Source organism: Pteropus alecto, unplaced genomic scaffold, assembly GCF_000325575.1.
Source record: "Pteropus alecto unplaced genomic scaffold, ASM32557v1 scaffold5, whole genome shotgun sequence".
NCBI lineage: Eukaryota > Metazoa > Chordata > Mammalia > Chiroptera > Pteropodidae > Pteropus > Pteropus alecto.
This window is the reverse complement of record NW_006441953.1, coordinates 14233457-14242721: the sequence shown is the minus strand read 5'-3', so window position 1 is coordinate 14242721 and position 9265 is coordinate 14233457.

Sequence of the window (9265 nt, the reverse complement as noted above, 5' to 3'; positions counted from 1 at the left end):
TTACAAAATAAATTTATAAGCATATTAGGATATGATTTATCATTTCATTTTAAACTCAAGAATTAAAAATCTAAAAATTTAAATAACTCTATTGGAGATCTTTAGTTTGAAGGAGAAATAATTTATAACCTAAAATGATTTAAGAGATTTTATTGGCTTATGTAATAACAGAGTATGAGATTGGAGTTGAGGGGGTTCGGGCATGATTGCATTAAGGCCAATAAGAAAATATTTTTACATCATTACACATTATTACTTATATGTTGCTTCGTCCCCAGGCACTGAGTGATATTCCCAAAGTGGCTCTAAACTTCCACCTTCTGGTAGGAGTAAGATGTCTGCCACCTCTCCACACAGAAAATTATCATTAAACTAGATTCAATTTTTTAATAATGTCTGCAAAATTCCTGAGAGTAATTCTGATTTGTTATGCTTATATTACATGCCTAATCCTCAACCAGCAGCAGGATATAAAGAAAGATTTGTTGTCACTCAGGGCTCAATTCATGGAACAAGGTGCTGGGAGGTGGCATCTCTCATTGTACACATGAGCAAAGAGTGGTGGATAAATGGATAAGCAAATGCAAATTGGGGCTGATGTTCAAGGGCAAAAGAATGCTGGGATGCCAACTGCAATGTCTGCCTCTGTAGAGAAACAGTTAAAGGTATATAATGCAGGCAGCAACAGAATGCAGGTACTATGTAGACATACAAAAGTAACTTTTTTTTTTCAAATTAAATGAGACTAGGAAAAAGATAAAATGTACGTACAAGCATGAAGTGATCTGAAAGTTGAAAACATAATAGTAATTGCAATTATTAGGGTAACTAAAGTTTCTTGAATTGTATTAAATGAGCCCTGAAAAGCTTTATGGAAGGCAATGTGCTTGGAGAATTATAGAGGCTTCCTTTGGAATGACCATTTGATATGTAAAATTCTAACTGAAGTTATGACCCAAAGAATTCCACAGATTATACTTTCAGGACAGACATATCCAAGGAAACTATTTTTCTATTCAACGTATTTTTGGCTGCTTCATTTCACCAGACTACATGCATTAACAGGTTTAAACACTATTAAACAGTGATAGAGATATGCATTCATCTTTGAAACAGGAGCATAGCTAGCAATATTTCCTGCTAAGAAGCTATCAGCTCTATAACACCGCTGAAGTTACGGTCCATAAATGTAGGACTGACTCCTCAGTAATTACTCTTTCCTTTCAGATCATCAGAAGAAAAATAACCTCGTGTATTTATAGCCAACTCTATTAGGTATTCAATGATTATTTGTTGATTCATGCATTGATTTTCATACAGGATGTTGTTATTTGAAGAAATGTGCTCATGGGAAAATATCTAATTGGATTGATTTTTATAGGCAGCAGGGCCTTCATAAATAGCTATTTGTTGGCATTTGCAAATGTAGATTAGAGAGGAGAGACAGAACAGAGTGGGGAAGAGAGGAAGGAGAGAGGGAGGAAGAGAGAGAGAGAGAAGAGGGAAAGGACTGATTATACATTTCAGCTTAGTTCATTAATAATCTGTAGCCTTGTCTGAAGTTATCAGTACATATATTTATTTTTTAAAACAATGTGTTGATATGAATATATATATGTGTATACACATATATATTCATATCAACACATTGTATACACACTTATATATATGTATACACATAATATATATATGTGTGTAAACAATATATATATATACACATATATATAAGTGTGTATACAATGTGTTGATATGAATATATATGTGTGTATATATATGTGTGTGTGTGTGTGTGTGTGTGTGTGTGTATAAATCTGGAGCTAATTTTGTTGCTTAAAGAAATAAATCATATTGACAGCACCATCCAAACTATTGCATAAAAACTAGTGAAGTATATGGCTTAAAATATTAAGGTGACTGTGTTGAGGACAATTTGGTGGCCAAAACTCTGGAAACGTTTTGATATATTGGAAATATAAAACAAAAAATAGAGGCTTAGCATGATCCTGACACAATACAATAATATAATACAAGGAAAGTTTTTCTTAAAATTAGCCTAAAGAAATTTATGATGTTATTTTGCAAATGTGACCATAAATCCTAGTGGTCTTATTAACCTCATTTGGAACTAAACCTATTTCTTAAATTGTAGAAATATGAAAACATTTTAAAATATAGGCCGAATAGCTTGAATTCATATTGTCATCAATTCTTTTTGCCCTAGGATGTTAGAATTTTTTTTTTTTTTTTTTTGGTCATGCTTCCATATAGTCGTTTGCATATAAAGAGATTATTTTAATTTTTGATAGAATAAAATGCCTAAATGTTTTAATCGATAAAGACTACTAACAATGTGAATATGCAGGGCAGGAGGAAGCTCTAGGCAAAAAGGAGTTTGGGAATGTAGAACTGTGGAATGGATTAGGAGACAAATTCAACAGTATTTATTTTCTACCTCATTCTAAAATGAGTCTTTGTTATCATCAGTGAGATTAACAAGCCACTGAGAGATAACAACAATATTTTTATTTTTAGACAAGGGAGGGATATTTTTAAATAACTAAAAGTTCAGTTATTCGAAAGCCTAAGAAAACAAAAGTGAGGAAGATACATGAAAAGGGGAAGGAGGGATTACAATTGCAGGGCTGGGGACAGGGGAAAGTAGAGGAAGATGAAAAAATGAAGGATATAAGACATTTTAAAAATAGAAAGCCGAAACCAGAGATGCTGGGATACCACTGATTGTTCTTTCAGATGGTCTAGTTCTTTGGGTTTAACTAATCTAGATCAGTGTTTTCAAACTCAACTCATTTATTGACATGTGTGATCAATTTCTTCAAGAGATAGAATCGTAAAGCCCTTAAGAGCAAGCCCCTGGAGCCAGACTAACTGGATTTGTGTTTTGCCTCTGTTCCTTAATTACTATGAGCTTGGGCAAAGTACTTCTCTGTGCCTCAGTTTCCTCATCTATAAAATGGAATTATTAATAAGATCTCTCAATGGTTTCGTTGTGTTTAACTATATGCATTATGGTATTTCATACATCCAGAATAATGCAGGATTCATAATAAGTCATATTGTTTGTTATTGCTATTATTGATTTAGTGCATTCTTACTAAAAGAATTTTCTTTTTAACATTTTAATTAATTATTTTTGAAGTTTCGGATTTACAAATAATTTGAGAAGATAGTATAAAGAATTCCCATAATTCTAAACTCAGTTTCCCCTAGAAACATTTTATAAATGTATGTAAATTTATTATAATTAATAAACCAATATTGATGTTATTATAAAATGAACTTTATATTTTATTCAGATACTTTTAGCTAATATCTTAGTACTATTCCAGGATTCTATCCCAGATACTACATTTAATTTTCATGTTTCTTTAGACTTCTCTTGGCTGAGATAATTTCTCAGACTTTTTTTCATTTTTGATGACTTTCACAGTTTTGAAGACTACTGGTAAAGTATTTTGTAGTATATCCCTCAATTTGAATTTATCTGATGTTTTTCTCTTGATTAGACTGGGATGTTGGATTTTGAGAGGAAGACCACAGAGTTTAACTGCCATCTTCCTCACATAATATAAAGGGTACATATTATCAACATGACTAGTCATTGGTGATGTTGAACCTGAACGTCTGGCTTTAGGTAGTATCTGTTGGCCTTCTCCACTGTAAACTTACCTTCTTCCCACCCTGCTCAAACTATACATACTGGAAATACATCACTATGCATAGCCCACACTTAAGATGTAGGGAGGTATATTTCACATCCTCAAAGGTTGAGTATTTACATAAATTACTTGGAATTCTTTTGCTTTGGGGATTTTGTTTATCCTCACACATTCTTTTATTTGTTCGTTGAATCAAGCATTTGTTTATATCAAAATGGAATCAAAGATACTTGTTTTATACTTTTGGTTGAAATTCAATACCTTATTTACTTTGTTGCTCAAAGCGTTTTAACTTTGGCCAATGAAAGTTCTTTCAGTTGGCTTCAGTGTCCCTTTGACGAGCCATCATAAGTGAGAGTGTATAAGTGTAAGTGCATATGTCTGTGTGTGTAGCACATTCTTAGTTTCTAGAATACAAGATGCTCCAAGCTCCTGTTGAAGATTTCATGCCCTAGTGTTAGAATCAGCCATTTCTTCAAGGAGTTCTTCTTCTTTTTATTAGAGAATGGTATTAGAAACCAAGATGAAGTGCCATGTGTGCTTACTGCCACTGACGCGTCCTTGCGTCTAGGCTTCCTCAGCCGACAGAGCAGAAAAAATTACATGTATATGAATCCTTGTATGTAAAAATAACTATAAATATTTTCTAAATGTACTATTTGTCAAGAAAAAGAAGATACATACTTAAGTCACAAACTTTAATAATGGATTTGTCTATTTCTCATGGCAGCTCTATCAGTTTTGCCACATACATTATGACAACTATTGTTAACTTCACAGACTTTAAGGACTATTATGTCTTCTTGAAGAACTGGCCTCTTTGTTATTATGTAATGCTACTCTTTATTCTTAATAATTTTCCATGTTCTTAAGTTTTGTCTAAAATTAAATAGCTACTCTAACTTTCTTTTATTAGTGTTAGTAGGGTATAACTTTCTCCATCCATTTACTTTTAACCTATTCAAATCTTTATATTTAAGTGGGTTTCTTTCAGATATTATATAGTCGGATATGATTTTTGATCCACTATACCAATCTCTATCTTTTAATTGGTGTATTTAGACATCCACATTTAAAATGATTAATGTAGTTGAATCAATATTTATATTTATAAGTATTTTATATTCATTTTATATGTTCATTGCTTCATACTCGATGGTAAAAATCTGAAAGCTATTTCTACAAAATCAGAAACAAGACAAGGCTGCCCACTCTCATCACTTCTATTCAACGGAATATTGGATATCTTAGCAGAATAATTAGATAGGAAAGAAATAAAAGGCATCCAAATTGAAAAAGAGGAAGTAAAATATTCACTATTTGCAGATGACATGATATTACATATAAAAATGCCTTAAGACTCCCCCCTCAAACTGTTAATAAACAATTTAGTAAGGTTGCAGGATACTAAATCAAAATACAAAACTCTGTTGCAATTCTAGACACTAAAAATAAAGTATCAGAAAGAAAGAGAAATTAAGAAAGCCATCCCATTTACAACTGCATCGAAAACCATAAAATGTCTAGGAACAAATTTAACCAAGTAGGTGAAAGACCTATATATTAAAAAATAAAAGGCATTGCCAAAAGAAATTGAAGAAGACACAAATAAATGAAAAGATATTATGTGCTCATGGATTGCAAGAACATTGCTGAAATGTCTGTACCACCCAAAGCAATGTACAGATTAAATACAATTCCTATCAAATTTCCAATGGCATTTTCCATAGAAGTAAGACAAACAATCCTAAAATTGATATGGGACTAGAGAAGACTCTGAATAGCCAAAGCAATCTTGAAAAAGAATAAAGCTGGAAGCATTACACTTCTTGATTTTAAACTGTATTCCAAAGCATAGTAATCAAAGCAGTGTGGTATTGACATTAAAACAGACCCATTGATAATGAAACAGAATTGAAAGTCCAGAAATAAGTCTAAGCATATATGGTCAATTCATTTACAACAAAGGAGCCAAGAACAGCCAATGCAGAGATGTCTTCGATGAATAGTGTTGGGAATACTGGACAGCCTATGCAAAAAAATTAAGGTGAATCACTATCTTACATCATACAAAAAAATTAATTCAAAATTGATAGATGACTTGAATGTAAGTCCTAAAACCATATAATTCCTAGTAGAAAACAGGCTCCGCTAAGCTCCTTGACATTGGTCTTGGAAATGATTTTTTTTTTATTTGATACCAAAAGCAAAGCCAACAAAAGCAAAAATGAATAAGTGAGACTACATTGAACAATGAAGCTACTGCACAGCAAAGAAAACCATGAACAAGATGAAAACACAATCTACTGAATGGGACATACTATTTGCAAACCCTATTCTGATAAGGAGTTAACATTAGAAATATATAAAGACTCACATTTCAGTAGCAAAACTAGATTTAAAAATGAGCAAACTAGATACTGACCAGACATTTTTTTCCAAAGAAGACATAGAAATGGCCAACAGTTATATGAAAAAGTGTTAAACATTACTAATCATCAGGGAAATGAAAATCATCAGGGAAATGAAAACCAAAATTGTAAAGAGCTATCACCTCACACCTTTTAGAATGGCTTTCATATAAAAAATAAAGCAAGTGTTGGCAAGATCGTGAAGAAACTTGTACGGTGTTGGTGGAAATGTAAGCTGGTACCTCCACTAATGAAAACAGTATGGAGGTTCTCAAAAAAATTAAAAATAAACCTAACATATGATCTAACAATCTTACTTCTGGGTATATATCCAAAGCAAATGAAAACAGTATATCAAAGAGTTATCTGTACTCCCTCGTTCATTAAGCATTATTCACAGTAGTAATGGTATGGAAATAAACTAAATGCCATCAATAGATGAATGGATACAAAAGATGTGAGGCACACATACACATACACACACACGTACAAATATTTTTCAACCATGAGAAAGAAGGAAATCTTGCCTGTCCATTGTGACAACATGGATGGAACTTAAGGTCTTTATGCTTAGTGAAATAAGCCAGACAGAGAAAGACAAATACTACATGGTATCTCCTATATTTTGAATCCTAATTAAAAATTGAACTCTTAGAAACAGAGAGTAAAAAAGTTGTTGCCAGTGGCTAGGGAAGTGTGGCGGGAAAATAGGAAGAAGTTAATAAAAGGCTACAAACTTTCAGCTATAAGATGAATAAGATCTGAGGATCTAAAGTATAGTATGTTGACTCTAATTAGTAACACTGTATTGTATAATTAAAATGTGCTAAGAGAACAGAAATTAAATGTTCTCACACATACAAAAAGATAAATGTGTAAGGTGACAGATGTGTTAAAAATGTATTGATGGTTAATCTAAGATAAAAAGTCTTTCATTGGCAAAAATTGCGTATCTTTTCTGTGTTATATTCTCAAAGGTTAAGTGAAAGGCTACTTTCTAAGTGAAGCATAAATTAATCTGGCATATGCCAGTAAACTTGAGCTGCAAATTCACTATCTGGGAATAAATATTGAATGAGCAAATGCCAACATGTATTAGTTTACAGTTAGCTTATTTATAAATTCATTTAAAAAGGTATGAAATCCTGATTACCCAATTTATGTCCTTGCAGCTGAATTAAAATGATGCTTAAATCATTCAAACATTAGATCTTTAAGCTAGAACTAAAATCACTGTCACATAACAGATGGAGCATTCTCAAAATGCAATGCAAATTGGCTAAGAACTGAACATAATTGTGGCTTTCTAATACTTTGGTTACCATTTACTACTAATTCTATTCACCTATTTCAGAAGCAACAGCACTTATCCATAGAATTCTGTGATGTAAATAGATCTGTTTTCAATGAAAATATCTTATTAAATGAGAAATGTAAAATGTTAGTAAAATTTATTGCTTCAAATATATCAAAATAGACATAAAAATGTCAGAATAAAATTTTACATCATAGTGGATTTGATTTTGGCAATGAGTTGTGCAAATATGAACATTTACAAGACTTAAAAGTTCTCATTTAAAACTGGTGGTTGATAGTTTCTTTTACAAAGATTAAACTACTGTGTCATATGTAAAATTAAACATTAAGATATTGTTACCTTAAGATTCTCTACCATATGATTCTGACTCTATTTTGTCAAATTTTAATAAATAATTGCAATATTTACTATTTCAACAAAAGATGGAAAAGTCACTTGAGAATGGAAATAATTTCTAGGGGAAACAAAATGATTTACATGGCATAATATCTAGAGTACATTTTTTAGTGAGACTAGATTTCCATTACAGCCTTATGTTTTTATCAAAAGAGACCACTCAGCTGAATGCAATTCTCCCAAGAGTAGTACTCTAGCTATGCTTTTAATTTTAACAAGCCCAGATATTAATAAACTTTAGCTCATATTAGAACCATAGTTTTAGAAGATGGATTGAAGGGGGCAGCTTTATAGACTCAATGAAGTAGTAGATTCTCTGAGAATCAAAAGATATTATTTAATATGGTCAACAGAGAAAATTATATCCAAATACATATATATATATGTTAATGTAGTGCTAATAAAATAAACACAGAATAATCACCCCTTTTTACATAACTAGAAAATTTTATGCTTAGAGAATGTTTGAAAAAATACACCACGGTTTGTAAGAAATTGAAAAGAGTTGGTGTATGGCTAAGGGGAATCCAATACCATTTTGTCAACATTGATCCCCACCTAATATATCACTTTATGTAGTGTACTTTTAAGTGATTAGAATACAAGTAATCCAGGGTAGTCTTTATAAATTAATCTTTTAACCACTTAGTAGAAATTTAACTTTGAAAACCAAATTTTATATTGACTTTTTAGTTTAACTAAATACCAAAGGAACAGAGACACTGAATATAACATTCAATGTAGTCGAGTGGTCAACTAAATTGCTCTGTTGTTAATAAACTTCTTCTATAAAATAACTTATTTGTCCAAATAAAATTAAAAAATTACTTTTCTATAGAAGATGTAGTGTAAGTAGTCAATATATTGTTTTTTATTTGAAACTAAAATGGTTTGGTTTGTGGCTATAGGAATATCGTTTCATTTGCTAAGGTGAGCCTTACTAAAGCAAAAATACAGAATTCCCAGTTGGTCAAGGAAGATGTTGAATGTTAATGATTTATCACTAATAATGCAAATGCTATTGGGATTAAATGTATTGAGAAGGAAAACACATTATATCAAGTTACTGAGAGGTTGAAATCCTGATCATAATAGTCACTCTTTAGTTAGTTTTTAACATGAGTTAGGTACTATGTTACTTTACATGGTAATAGCTAATATATATTGAATATTTACTGCTTGTCAGATTCCCTGCTAAGTATTTTTCTTTACAAGAGTAGCAGGCAAAATTATAAGATGGTCCCCTAGATTCCTTATGTTGCTCTATATAAATCACTTCACTTGAGCTTGGGTGGGATGTGTGAAGATGATGGAATACCACTACGTTGCATATATAATTGAGGATCAAAGTCTCTGGTTTGGAGTTAAAAGGGAGGTTTCTTTTTCTTGTCTTTCTTTCTTTCTTTCTTTCTTTCTTTCTTTCTTTCTTTCTTTCTTTCTTTCTTTCTTTCTTTCTTTCTTTC